We start from the raw sequence: 15,321 nt of genomic DNA on the forward strand, positions 1-15,321 counted from the left end.
GTTAAAGTTAGAACTTCTGGTACATCTCCATGGAACTTTATTATGAACTAGAATTTTTACATGGATAGTCAAGTTCAAAAGATATCATTAGGATAGGGTCTAATCCAATATAATTGATGACCTACTGAAAAGGCAATATCAAAGACACAAAATCAGACCTGGAAATAAGACAGCGGCAGACACAAGGAAGACAAGTGAATATGGAGTCAGAGATCAGAATTACACCTCCACCAATCAGGAATTCTTAAGACTGACAGTTACTGCCAGAAGATAGAAAGAAATCAAGGATTCTCTGCCAGAGATTCTGGGAGGAGCATGGGGCTGCTTATAACTTGGTTTGGGATAAGTAGATGTCCAGAGCTGTGAAACGATAAGTTTTGGCTGTTTGATTTTTGGTACTTGATTGTGTGAGTCTTAGGATTAATAGGGTGGCATATATTTGTTTTCTTCTTTCAAATATAGAAAGATGTCATTTGCTTGATGGCTAGTTTGCCTCCAGGATTACAGTTCCAGGGGAGGCTGTGAAATGAGATGCTTAGATTTCTTGTCTCTGCAGAACAGCAGAACGTTCTTGAAGAGAGATTCAAAAGAAGCTGAGCCATCTAATTTGTAGCATACACCTTAGACATTGCTTTTTCAGTTGTCAGTGAATAATTGTGAAATATTGCAGAATATTTTAATATTCCTAATGTGTTCTTATATTGATCCAGTTAGACCAGTTTTTTTTTTTTTTGTAGTAGTAGTAGTAGTAGAGTAAGAATATCATTGAATATTTGTTAAAGTTGGTTTAGGGATGAGGGAAAGAAGTATGGTGAAAATAGTTTCATTGTACTTTTAAAATCTCATTTTTCAGCTTTAAGTATTGAGTGCACTATGGTAATTTAGATGTGTTTAAGCCTGAATGGAGTTCATAGATGATTTATCAGTACATATTATTTTAAAAATGTGTCTAAGCTGGACTTATTTCAAAGGAAAAATTCTGTAATGAGCAAGAAAGCAAAAACATGTGGGTTACTTTAATTCCAGCAATATGAAATGTAGGAAAGTCATTTATCCATTTTTCATTGATGGGAATAGGTATTTAAAGAAGAAAGTCTATCTAGATATATATAAGAAGATTGAGGGAAATAAGCTAGAGAGGGCATTTATTGAGTTGTGATTTTAATAAAAATACTATATGCTTTTGAAAGAGTCTGATGTGGTAGGCAGCAATAAAATAAAAAAACATTATTGTCCACATGTTTCTAAAGAGTTCATAAAAAATAAAAGAGATAGCCAAAAGATTTGTATGCGATAAAGAAATATAGGAACTTGCATTGAACTAATGCGAAAATGGAGGGTGTGCTGGTTAAGGATTTTGTAGGATGAGACAACAGGGGCTTCAATAATGTATTTTTTTTCTAACATTCATTAGCAAATTATCTAGAAAAATAATTTTCCTCAATGCTTGCTCCAGCACTAAAGTTGGAGCAATGGAGGAGATTAGCATGGCCCCCGGTCAAGGATGATACACAAATTGGTGAAGCATTCCATATTTTTATGATGATGAACTCTCTGATATTATCCACGCCTACATTGTCAGGAAACATTTCAATAACAGCATGATGGACTTATGACTCTTCATGAAGGACACCCATTATAAAACTAGATGGGAAATCCATGGGGAGTGGGGGAGAGACCATGAGGACGGGGCACGGGTAACCCAGAGACTAAGGAACTATATCATGAAACAAAATGAACTATTTTTAAATGTGAAAAAAGTCAATAATTTTCCTCAAATTTGTTCCTCAAAAGCAGGCTATCTTTTCTCATAACATTTCAAAAAAGATTTGTTAATAAATGCAATAATTCCCTAAGCTAATTGAAGCTGATAAAAATGTTCTGAATCTTGTGTCTAAATGTAACCATACAAATGTTAATGTTACCATGTTATATTTGACTAGCTTTACTCCCTCCTTATCAAGAAACATCAGCAATAAAAAGAAAAATAGAAGTAGGCAACATAGAAAGACTTGACCTTGAAAGCATATTTTGAAATAGTGGAGATTCAGAGCATCTTTAAGTGTTTAAACCAGAAATAAACTCCATAAAAAAATCGTCATATATTCAGAAGTGGTAGCATGAGATTTTCCGTGAAATTTTTCCCCACAGGTACCACTGGTTAACTGGGGGAAATTACTTACAGTCTCTTGAAATTGTTCCAAGAGTATACCATGGGCATACTTTCAGGATGGCCCCTATGCTGGAACACTGAACCAAGCCCTCTGCTCTTCTGTTTAAAAAGTAGCTCTTCTCATTTGCCTGGGAAGCTGCATTGAAACTGAGAAGAGACACATGCATTGGAGGAGAAGGCTAGGAAGGTGAAAAAAAAAAACAAAAAAAAAAAACAAAAAAACAAAAAAAACATGTACTGTCATAAAGTGTTTCTTCTGAGGGATCAGAAGAGACCAGGGAATATCTGGAGTTTTTTAAGATTATTGAGTGGCAGTTTGATCTTCATTTACTATCTATCTTTAGGACAATTTCAAGGGACGACAAATACATTGTAAAGAATCATTTTATGGTGTCTCAAGAGCAGCTGAAAAATAAGATATGGGAGACTGCAGTGACAGTTATGCTAGTTAGAGATTGGCAAAAAAACTTGGTTGATCTGTGTCCATACCTATGGCTTTTTGAAGAGTAGGATTTAGGAGTGATTAACTAGAATTCTGGGCAGAACACATTTCTAAACAGCATGGAATGCATCATGATGTTCCCATTGTAGCTTGATTTAAAGATAGAGCTTTTAATTGAAAGGAAGGTTGAGAAGAAAAGTTAGGAAAGTTTGCAAACTAGCACTATAGTGAGGTGATTAAAGAACATTTTCAGCAGAGGAGATCAAAGATATAACTAAATGACCATTTACAAAGATTAGTCTTGAAAGAAGAGTTCTTCAAGACAGCAAGAGAATGGCCTGGAGGTCATGGAGGCTGCCCTTCGAGTCATGAGACTCTTGGAAAGGCAGAATGATTCCAGGGGATGGACATCGGATGCCCTCTTTACAGACAACCTTGGGAGTCTCTTCCCTCATTTCTGGTGCAGTGTTCCCCGGCTACATGCACTGTGGCTTCCGATGACCTGGGTGAAACTTTCCTTGCCCTGGTGGATTTCAGTAGCATCCAGGTTGTGATGATCCTGCAGGAGGCCCGGACAAACAAACCCAACACACTGCACTGTGCCTTAGGAAGTGCTCCAAATTTGTCAAATTCTAGTTAGAATTTAGGTGCTACACAGTGAGCATATATTGACTTGGCTCAGAAAAGTGAGCTTTAGGAAAGCTGGTAGTAGAGAAGAGTTTTTGTTGTTGTTTTTAGAAAATGATTGGCTAAAAGCATTGAGAGAAACGTGGGTTTTTTGTCTCTGTAAAAAAAAAATGGCTACTGAAATACGGTTACTGACAAATTTAAGTGATGGTATTTCTAGAGTACAAGAAGTTCTAAACAACAAAGGATTTCTCAGGATTATTCCACATGGCTAAAATAAACCAGACTTTTGGTGAATAAGATTAATAATTCTATCCATACACACCTCAGACAAACCTACAGTCATTTCTCTTGAATCCTTTGTATATATTAGGAGCAATTCATTGTCACTTGTTTGAGATTTGGACTTACCATGATTTATTAGACTTATTTCTCCTTTCTGTGTGAGTAAAGTCCTTGCATGATAGCCCTTTGTGGCATTCATACTCTCACAGCTGTATTAAGTGTATCTCAGGCATGTATGGGTCTCACCTACATCTGATTCAGGTGAGATCTTGACTTTGGACTTTTGAACCTGTGCTGAAATATGGTAAGACTCTGGGATATTGCTGATGTGGAGTAAGTGTTTTTGATATACAAGAAGCATATGAATGCTGGAGGCCGGGGGAAAACCATTGTCTCAGATGCATCATCCAGAATTCAGGTGTTAGAAACCTAATCTCCAAAGTCATACAATCATGGTGATCTGAAGGCGGTACTTTTGGGAGTTCAGCAGAATTTGATGACATCTTGAAGGTGGGACCCTCAATTTCATTAATGGCTTTTAAAAACACCAGTTAATGCTCTGTGTTATATGGGACTCAGCAGAGTCCTCACAAAAGATGATCCTCACTGTGTGTTGGGCAGATGTCAGTGGTGTGCTCTTGGGTCTTCTAGTCTTCAGAATAGAAGGATGAATGAACAAATAAATAAAATTCTATTCCTCACAAATTGATCAGTCTGTGATTTTCTAGTCTTCAGAGTGAATGAATAAGTAAGTCTATTCTTCACAAATTCAGCAGTCTAAAATACTTGGAAGAGAAAATGACCACTCTTCCTAGACACTTACAGTGTGATGGCAAAGGGATTATACCTGGGAAGAAAGCTGTCTGTGAGGCTAGAATCTCACAGATGTTTTTAAGGAGATTGACTTAATTGGATCAGAACATGGGAGAACATTGTGATGATCAATGTTATTAAAATCTATGATTATAGTTATAGAAAATGATTGTATTATAGAAAATGATTATAGTTCCAAGACAAGAATTAAAACCAACCCAGTGGTAGAGCAGCCAGACATTTAATGTAAATAGAGAAGAAGTAACAAACAATATTAATCTTGTATCTAAAGTCAGTCAAAGATTTAATATAATTGGGGATGTGGAGTTTGAATATCTATACTACATTAAAAATATTCAGAGATGATCAAAAGAGCAGGTGGGACAGATTTGAAAATCTTCAGAAGGATGGAGCCATCCCTGATACAAGGACCTTGAGCAAAGATCCACACATCTATACCTCTTAATACAAAGTTACAAAATCAATGAGAAAATCTTGAATGTACTGAAGAAACATGACATGTTGTATACACAGGGAGCCCAATAAGATTAATTCCAGATTTCATCAGAAACAGGATTATACAGGAGTGGAACTACATAGAGTGCTACAAATAAACGAAAGTGTTAATGAGTCCACCTGCATGTAGGAAAATTATATTTCAAAAATGAGGATAAAACAAAGACTCTCCCAGGTAAATAAAGGCTGACAGATTGCAAAAATTGTATCTGCCTTGTCAGTCCTTAATATTACTCAAACGGAAATTCAGTTTTTCCAGAGTAATTTGAATCCACGTTAGTAACTGGAGTGTGAATATGTTAACTATGTTGATAATTATAAAAGACCCTAATTATTTCCCTTTTTCTCTTATAATTTAAAATCGAGTTATATAAGAAAAAATATGTATAATTACATTGTTAGGTTGAGAACATAAAGATGCACTTTTTTTATGACAAAGGTCAGGAAAACAAAACAGGAGTAAGGAATTGAAATACCTTCAGACCATAGAAGGTCTCCCCAAGAGGCCACTGAACTTATCTGGACAATAAGACGCTGAACTTTATGCTAGGCATGTGTTTGCAAGCAATGAATCTCAACTGAACTTGAACTATGGTTATGCAACAAGGTGGAGGAATCCACCATGGGGGGAGGGGTATGGGAGGGGTGGGGGGGATCCCCAGCGCCTATAAAACTGTACTACATAATACAATGTAAGGAACAATAAAAAAAAAAAAAAAAAAAAAGAAAAAAAAAAAAAAAAAAAAAAGAAAATACCTGCAATAAAAGAACACCATCAGAATTGGTAAATAGAAAGGTTAACATGACAAATTGTGTAAACATATCCTTGATTCCCTGTCTTCTGTAATCTTCTTTAAATAAATAAAGATATTGTAGCAGTGCATAGTTGGGGTTTTAACATACACAGAAGTAGTATGCATAATGTTAGCAAAAATCAATAGGATAGACATGAAGCATTATTAAAGTAAAATTATTATATTTTCTAGAATTAATTTAATATAAATCTTAAGTACATTTTTGGTAATTTTAGGCAGCTACTAATTTTTAAAAATTATAATGCAATATATTCAGATTATTTGAATATCATACTAAACAATCTCTACTCCTTAGAAAGAAGGCAATAAAGGAGAGAACATAGGAATTAAAAATAAATGAGACATAAAAATGGAAAGCAGTGGATATAAATACAATACTAACAGTAAATAAAAATGAATCGATTAAGTAGTCAAAAAGCTGAGTGCAAGATAAAGCAAACAAGATCCAATGCATGCTATTAACAAAGAGCTATTTTAGATTCTAAGATGTGGATAATTTGAAACTATTGAGAGAAGAGTAACCTTAAAAAAGAGTCTGCATTAGGCCCAGTGCAATGTCTTGAATCCTTGCCTTGCAAGCGCTGGGATCCCATATAGGCACTGGTTTATGTCCCAGCTGCTCCACTTCCCATCCAGCTCCCTGCTTGTGAACAGTAGAGGATACACCAAGACTTTGGGACCATGCACCCATGTGGGAGACCTGGAAGAAGCTGCTGATTCCTCCGTTTGGATCAGCTCAGCTCTGGCTGATGCAACCACTTGGGAAGTGAACTAGTGTTTGGAAGATCTTTCTGTTTGTCTCTCCTTCTCTCTGTAGATCTGCCTTTCCAATACAAATAAATAAATCTTTAAAAAAAAGTTTGCACTAATATCAGAAAAAAATGGACTAACAGACACAGATTATTATTAAAGAAGAGAGTGGGGATTTAAAAATAATGAGCCAGCACAACCTGTATATCAATTTAGCAAAAGAGCCTCAAAAGATAAGAAATGAACACTAATGGAACTGAAGGAAGAAATAGGCAATTCAAAAATAAAGTGGCAGGAGTTGTGGTACAGTGGATTAAGCTGCTGCATAGGATATGTGCACTCCATATCAGAGAATCTGGAAACCAGCCCTGCCTCTGCTTCTGATCCTGCTTCCTGGTAATGCTCCTGGGAGGCAATATAGGCTGGTCCAAGTACCAAGTTTCTGTTTCTGTAGGGAAGAATTGGATGGCGTTTTACATTCCTGTCTTCAGTGCCCAAATTGGGCTGTTGTAGGCATATAGGGCGTGAATAAAGAAATGGAAGATTCCCATCTCTCTCTTCTGTCCACTCTGTGTTTCTTTCTCCATTCATATGAATCTTCCTTCTAAATGCATAAACAAATCTGGATAGGCAAAAATCATTTACATTTCTCAATATCATTTGTGAAAAATCTGAAATTAAAAGTAATAAAATAATTCAGTTTAACCTGACAGCTGAAATAATAGATTTTTTGTTGTAAGTTGCACGGACTTCAACAAAACTTAATAGCACTGGATGCTGCTATACATTTTGAATTAAAGAAGTCTAGGTAAAGAAGATAATCTATTATGCTTCAATTAAAAGATTGGTATTTCATACTAGTAGCCAAGCTGTAGATTCAGTGAAATTCCTGTGACAGTCCTTTATATATTTAATTTTTTCTTTACAGAAACTGACATGTTGATTCAAAAATTTATATGAAAGTACATGGGAAATAGAATAACCAAAACAATTTTGAAGGACAAAGTTGGATAGATTCCCGCTTTCATAACAACTTAAATAACAATAACATTTAAGACAGTGTAATTTTTGCATATGTGTAGACATATACATCATTGAAATATATGTCCCAGAAATAAACTCATACATTTACTTTCTTTTGATTCTTGACTAAAGTGAAATGACCATGGAAGGAGAAATAGTATTTCAACAAATAGTGGTGACAAGAGTAGACATATATAAACTAATAATTTGGATATCTAACATCACATGAAATTAACTCAAAATCAATACTACACATGAATACAAAAACTGAAACTCTTAACAGGCTTATAAGAAAGCCTAGGAATAGTCCATTTTGACATTTAATTTGCCAGTTGTTTCTTAGATATTATACCAGATGGCTAAGGAACAGGAGGAAAATTAGATTAATTGAACTACATCATTAAACTCTCTGTGATATGATACCATCAGGAACAGGAAAAGATAATTCATCAAATGAAATAAAATATCTGCCAAGCATGCATCTGAGACATGTACATAGGGTATAGGAAGACGTATTGGATGGGCTGGTATAGTGCCATTTCAGGCTAATCCTACACCTGCTAGCATCAGCATACCATTTGTGTACTGCTTTGTGTCCCAGATGCTCCACATCTGATATAGCTCCCTTTTATGGACTGGGGAACCGATGGAGCATGGCTCAAGTCCTTGGTCCCCTACAGCCACCTGAGCTACCTGAAAGCAGCTCCTGCATCCTGGCTGCAGAACAGCTTCACTCTGGCCATTGGGGTTCTGAAGGTAGGGTCTTAACCCTACTCCAGCACAATGCTGGCCCCTTAAAAAAGGATTATTTGGGATCAGGTACATCCGAGGCACATGGAGATGGCTTGGAACAAAGGACAGAAGCTATCTCAATCAGTCTTGTGGTTATGCTCAGCCTCTCCAGTTCCCTGTTCTGCATATGACAGCATTGAGGCATTCAGTATTTATCCCGACCATGGATGGAGCCCCCAGAGAGAGTTGCATAGTCCTCAGTCCCCAGAAGCAGCCACTATTCTGACACTCTAGAATCAGAACTTTCATGGCACATTTGCTGACCTGGAAGTCATGACCTTCCACATTCACTGAAACTCCCGGATCCTGCTCTGTAGCTATGTCATGTTCATGTGTACCTCAATGCATGGAGTGATTTCCACTATGGGCTAATACTGCCCAGGGTTTAGGAGCCTCAGGTATTCTGCATCCATCTGAGACACATGTCCTGGGTCCATAAATATTCCATGAGAGTATGTGCCTTTGGTATTTGCACCATAGACACAGACAGCTAGCCTACAACCTGAACTCTGGAGTTGCTACAGTTTCAATGCACTCTGGACCCCAGCTCTCTAGGGTTACTAATGCTATGGAGAGCAGCAAGAGTCTTTACAGAAGCAATTCATATTTTGGACTTGAGTTTCTAGCCATTCTATGGACATTGTACATTAGAAACTGGTGTCTCTTCCGCTTCAATTTCCCTGAATCTAAACCTAGAATTAAGATTGAACTTTGTCCCAGACCCATGGCTCAGTGGCTAAAGTCCTGGACTTGACCATGCCGGGATCTCATATGGGCGCCAGTTCTAACCCTGGCAGCCTTGCTTCCCATCCAGCTCCCTGCTTGAGGCCTGGGGAAGCAGTCAAGGATGGCCTATAAGCCTTGGGATGCCACACCTGCATGGGAGACCTGGAAGAGGATCTGGGCTCCTGGCTTTGGATCAGCATAGCACTGTCCATTGTGGTCACGGAAGATAATTCTCTCTGTCTCTCCTCCTCTCTGAATATATCTGGCTTTGCAATAAAAATAAATAAATCTTTTAAAAAATGATTGAACTTTGCAGTTTCTTTCATGGGACAATAAAATATTAGACATCCCAGTAGTCTTTGCAGTTGGAGATATAAGAAGTTATTGCCATAGTTGTGGAACGATGAAGTTTTCAGCCATGCTAACTTCAGCTGCCAGAGCTTGATAGAAGATAGGCTGCTGTGCTTTCACTGGAACTGGAATTACTGCACCCCAGCTAGCTGAAGTCTTTGTGTCTACCAATGGGGAAAATATTTCCTAAAACAAGCCAACAAATTCCATAAAGTTTTCAATCAAATCCATTAAATGTTGCAAGACAAGAAACATACCACCAAGAAAACATAACTTTCCTAATGGAGTCAGTTTTATATAACTCATTATTAAAAATGAAGTGCTATAAATTTCTCAACAAATACTTTAAAATAATTGTTTTAGGGAATCTCAGTGGAGTTCAAGATATCAAAGGGAGACGGGGCAGCAACATGCGGAAAACTGCATGAACAAAATAATAAACTTAGTAAAAACTTAAAAATTAAAAATTGAGGCATTCTGAAATTAAGCACATGAATGAAATAGAAAATACAGAAAAGAATCTGAAGGGAAGGACTGATCAATGGAATAAAATAATCCATGAGCTCAAAGTAAAACTATTTGAAAATATAGTCAGGGGAAGAAAGCAATAAAAAAAAAGTCTATAGATAGTACCAAAAAAGTTAACTTTCCAAGTTTCAGAATGTAAGAAGATATAGAGACAAAGACAGAAATTTTATCCTTGAGGCAGTCATTCCATACATTTATTCTGTGAGACCCACAGCAAATATCCCAACACACGTATATTCAAGCTGCTTATATAAAGTATCACAGTATGTGGATACATGGAAACAACCCACATAAATCCTGTACATTCTAAATAATCTCAATTACTTATACAGTGCAATGTAAAGGTTAGTATATAGTTATATTACTTAGTGAATAGTGATAAAGTGTCTATATATGCTCAGCTCTAAGTCTATATACAGACTTTTTCAAATATTTTCAATATTTATTTTTGAGAAATGTTTGAAATTGCTAATTTATAAAAGGTAACATTTCATGTATTTCATATATACAGTCTTTTAAAGATTTATTTATTTTTATTGGAAAGCTATATATACAGAGAGAAAGAGACAAAGAGGAAGATGTCCCGTCCAAAGATTCACTTCCCAAGTGACCGCAAAAGCATTCAAGGAATTCAAGGAATTTGTTACACTGGAAATGAATCAAATGAAAGCTGATATATCAGAAATGAAGAATACAGTGGAGCAAACAAAAAGTACAGTGGAGCGTCTCCAAAATAGAATGAAGGAGGTAGAAGAAAGAATCTCAAAATTAGAAGATAATTTCCTGTCACTGGGGGAAACAAACAAAAAGCTGAAAGCAGAGCTGGGTCAGGCCAAAAGAAGTATACAAGAATTTAAAAACACTATTAAACGATGAAATATAAGAGTTATGGGAGTCCCAGAAGTTGCAGAAAGAGAAGTTGGGTTTAAAAATGCATTTAATGAAATAATAAGGAAAAATTTCCCTTATCTGGAGAAAGAATTGGGAAACAACATCCAGGAGTGGTACAAAACTCCCAAAAGGCTTGACCAAAAGCCACCTTCACCACGACACATGATCATCAAGCTCTCTTCAATCGAACATAATGGAAAAGATCCTTAAATGTGCATGTGAAAAAACAAATGCCAATTACACTCACAGGAGACCTCTCAGAGGAAACTCTACAGGCAAGAAGGACATATTCCAGATTCTAAAAGCAAAAAGAAAAAAATGTCAGTCCAGGATAATGTACCCAGCAAAAGCTTTCCTTTGTCTTTGAAAATGAACTAAAAGTCTTCCACAGTAAAGTTGAAAGAATATGCCTCTTCCAAACCTGCCCTACAATTGATGCTTAAAGATGTTCTCTTGACAGAGAAAAGGAACAGTGCCTGCCAATACCAAAGGCAAATGTAAAGAATATCCCAGTAAAACAACAAAAGACTAAATCAATGAACGAATGTAAATGGCTTAAACTCATCAATCAAATGTCATAGATTAGTAGACTGGATTAAAAAACAAAACCCATCTATTTGTTGCCTACAGGAGACACATTTCATCAACAAAGATCAGTGGATTTTTTTTTGTTAGTTTCATCTCTTCAAAACAATTTGTTATTAGACTCTTCAGTGACTCATGGATCATGCAGTACTATCATTTTCTTCAACAAAGTTCTTGATTTTCATTTCTTCAGTGACACATAGTCTCAGTAGGATGTTACTTAACTTCATGTTGTTCATTTTGTTTCTTATTGATTTCACTTGTGGCTTTTCATTTAAGGGAATGTATAATAACTGTTTAATGGAGACTATCATATCTAGCAGCATGTTATTTAACTTCATGGCATTGTAGACTTCTATTTTTCTATTTTTCTTCCTGTTGTTGATTTTGTTTTGTGGCTTTTCATTTAAGCGGATGCATAGTAACTGTGTAATGGAGACTGTCTTATCCAAATGTGAGGATAAAATGCAGTATGCATCTCTACTTCCCAATAAAACTGATGTTGGACTCTTTGCCATTGTCCATGCCTGCAATTATGGACATATGACTGTGTATGAAGAACTATACTTTAGTAATGATATAGCGGAACTCAGTGAGGGCGGAGAGGATAAGATAAATCCCAAGACCTATGGAACTGTATCATGATAATAATAAAAGGAAGGAAAAAAAAAGAGGACAGAGTGGTTCAATAGATAACAAATACAAGAACCAATCAGTGGTGCATATAAGACAGTTAAGACTTCAAGGAAATTCAATGAAATTGAAAGGAAGTTACTTAGACATTCCATGCAAATTTGAATAAAAACAAAGGATGGGTAGGTGTACTTTCATCAATGAAATATATTTTAAGTCAAGAATAGGGAAAAATAGGTCTGGTGTGGCAGCCTAGCTGCTAAAGTCCTCACCTTGCACACACCAGAATCTCTTAAGGGGCACCTATTCTGATCCCAGTGGCCCTGCTACGCATTCAGCTCCCTGCTTGTGACCTGGGAAAGCAGTCAAGAATGGCCAAAAGACTTGGGACTGCACCGATGTGGAAAACCTGGAAGAGGTTCCTGACTCTGGATAGGCTCAACTCTGGCCATTACAGTCACTTGGGGAGTAAATCATTGGATAGAAGATCTTCCCCTTTGTCTCTCCTTTTCTATGTATATCTGACTTTCCAATAAAAATAAAATAAAATAAAAATATTTTAAAAATAGAAAAAATATATGCCAATAAATGTATCAATTAATTGGTATAATAAGACAGTTAGAAATATATATATATATGTATATATATATATGTACACACATATATTGCCAATATTGGATTTAGTAATAAATCTAGCCAAGAAGATGGCTGTAACTATAACACACTGTAAAATGTTGATAAAATAATTGAAGACACAAATAAATGAAAAGATGGTCCTTAACATGGGTTACAAGAATTATAGTGAAAACGTCCACACTATCTAGAGTAATCTGAATATTCAATATGATTTTCATGAAAATTTCAATGACCTTTTTGACACACATAGAACAATAATCTTAAAATTGGACAGTGCTGCGGTCCATGCAGTAGATGTGGATGACACGAAGGTGTGAAGAGAACAGCTCCCTGCTTGGCTTCCAGCTGTTTGGCAGGGCCCGGCAGATTTCTCTCTGACCACCTTGACGCAGTCTCACCCCTTTTCTCATGGACACTCAACCACCCCACTAAGAATTTTCTAACCTATTGAGGTGTTATTGTTTGCCCCTATGAGGTAGCTTTTGCAACCAACATGAGCTTGAGAATTAATGATATTGATAAAGTCTTGCTGAGTGGGCCTTTAACTGCGCACAGGAGTACAATTAAACCCATGCCATTTCTGGACACCTTATTGTGCACCTACCCATTGCCCTGAAATCTGGCCCAGACATATAGCAAGCCTTCTGGGAAATGACTTGATAAGAATTTTAAAAACTAATGGGAGTATGAGCTGAAACTGCTATGGCAAAAAATAGAGTTACTGTGACCCAAACGGCTATCCTGCTATGGCAAAATATATAGTTGCTGTGACCTTAAAGGTTAGTCTGTCCTTGCAACTCTTTAGAGCATAGAAAAAGTAGTTGTTTTAGCTGCTTTCATAATTTTTTTTAACTAGAGGAAATACAGGGCTTTTCTATTAACATCATAGAGATGTAGTTTTGATTATTGTTTGTTTATGAGGTTGTAGAGCCTGCAGTTGTAGGGGGATATAATGTTTGAAACTTTTTGTCTTAGATCTTTATGGGTTTTTTTTATGTGTTTCTCCCATTAAGTGATAGATAAGTTGTGAAAATAGATTGTAGTAGGAGTATATTACTGATTAATATGTGTTGTTTACTGAGGAATTCCTGGCTGCAACGTCAGAATTGATAATGCCCTACATTAAGGTGAAATAATTTGCAGAATTATCTTTGGAAGCACCCACTTGTCCATTGGAGAGTTGAAATCAAAATAGAGTAAACATGGCCCATTGCTAACTGTAATTCTTTTCACCATTATAACTCCTGCTTTACTTGCTTAGCTAACAAACTGTGTGAGCTTGCAGGCTCAGTGGTCAACTAATGCCAACGACCCCAATCCCCATAAACCAAGGCCCCAGCCTTGCTAGGGACCTGATTCAAGGTAGGGGTCTGGTTGTCACAGGCAGCACCAAGGTTAGAGCCCAGACCGAGGAGAGCAGGCGGGCAAGCCAAGATAGGCAAGGAATGTGTAATCCTTCCTCACTCATTTCTCATACTGTTGTAAATTGTGCCCCCTTTGATGCTATGTCAAACTACTCCTAAAGAAAACTTTGTAACTGTGCTACTTGGGGCCACACTCTGCGGTCAAGTGGATGTAGCACCATGATGTAAAAGGTCTGTGCCAGAGCTTGCGACTGCTGCTGTATAAATAAAGCGAACAGCTTTCTCGCATTGTCCATGATGAGCATGGAATTGTAGTGTTCTGTTTTTTTCTCTCTACACCTATTTCATGCACCCTTCTTGAGCTCTGAACTCAGCTGGAGCTGGACTTGGTCAGAAAGAATCTCAAAAAATCTTCAAAAGCCACAAAATATCCATAGTAAAAAAGAATATAGTTTCAACCATCATACTACCTTCCGACAAACATATAGTAATCAAAACTGCGGCCTGGGAAGTTAGTCTACAGCTCCCGTAGGAGTTACTAGGACTCGAGTGCTCACGTTGTCATCTGCTACTTCTCAGGGTGTAAATTAGCCAAAATTCCAATAGAAGAGAGCTGGGAGTTCACCTCAGGCACTCTGATGTGGAACAGGTGATTCAGATAGTATCTAAGCTGTTAGATCAGATGTTTGCTGCCAGTCAATTGATCTTTGACAAAGATAGCAAGAACACAAAGCAGGGAAAAGGACAATCTTTTCAAAATATATGTTGGGACTCTATCTAGGCTTGGACCTCAGTAATGGCCAAACAGCGAAGTGTACTGGAAGCAGTGGGTCAAAAGGGTACCTGCTAGAGTGCCTCCTTCTGGAAGATATTGAAGAAGGTTGTAATCACTCAGCCTGCCAACTATAATTCTTGCTTGCTCTGGGGCAAAACTAAGTTGGAGAGAGGCACGCTGTGGGTGTCTGGCACTATGGTTCCTGCATGAAAACAGTGCACAGTTGGGCCTGGACATAGAACACCACTTCCACTATCACAGTCAAGTCTTGAAATCAGAAGACTGAAAGGACTGAAAGACCAGTAGAGGCGCCATCCTGGGGACATTAGTTGCCTATAATAAATGATTTAATTTATATTTTAAAAAAAATTGTTGGGAGAACTAGTCAGCCACATACAGAATGAAATTGAATTGTTGTCTACTTCATATATAAAAATCAATTCAAATTTGATTAAAGCCTTAAATTAAGTTCACAACCTGTAAAATACCTGAGGATCTCATAATGTGAATATCCCATAATATTAGTGTTAGCAAGGTTTCTTATATGTGATTCCATAAGCATAGCAAACAAAAGCAAAATGAAGCCAAGAGGACTA

The 15,321-nt window shown here is 36.9% G+C and overlaps 2 pseudogenes; both read left to right on the forward strand.

Moving 5' to 3' along the window:
- Window positions 1-1,445: 1,445 nt before the first annotated feature.
- Window positions 1,446-1,539, forward strand: LOC121159218 (annotated as a pseudogene).
- Window positions 1,540-14,746: 13,207 nt separating this feature from the next.
- Window positions 14,747-15,031, forward strand: LOC121159207 (annotated as a pseudogene).
- Window positions 15,032-15,321: the final 290 nt, after the last annotated feature.

Source organism: Ochotona curzoniae, unplaced genomic scaffold, assembly GCF_017591425.1.
Source record: "Ochotona curzoniae isolate NIBS_2020 unplaced genomic scaffold, NIBS_Ocur_1.0 contig_4093, whole genome shotgun sequence".
Taxonomy (NCBI): domain Eukaryota; kingdom Metazoa; phylum Chordata; class Mammalia; order Lagomorpha; family Ochotonidae; genus Ochotona; species Ochotona curzoniae.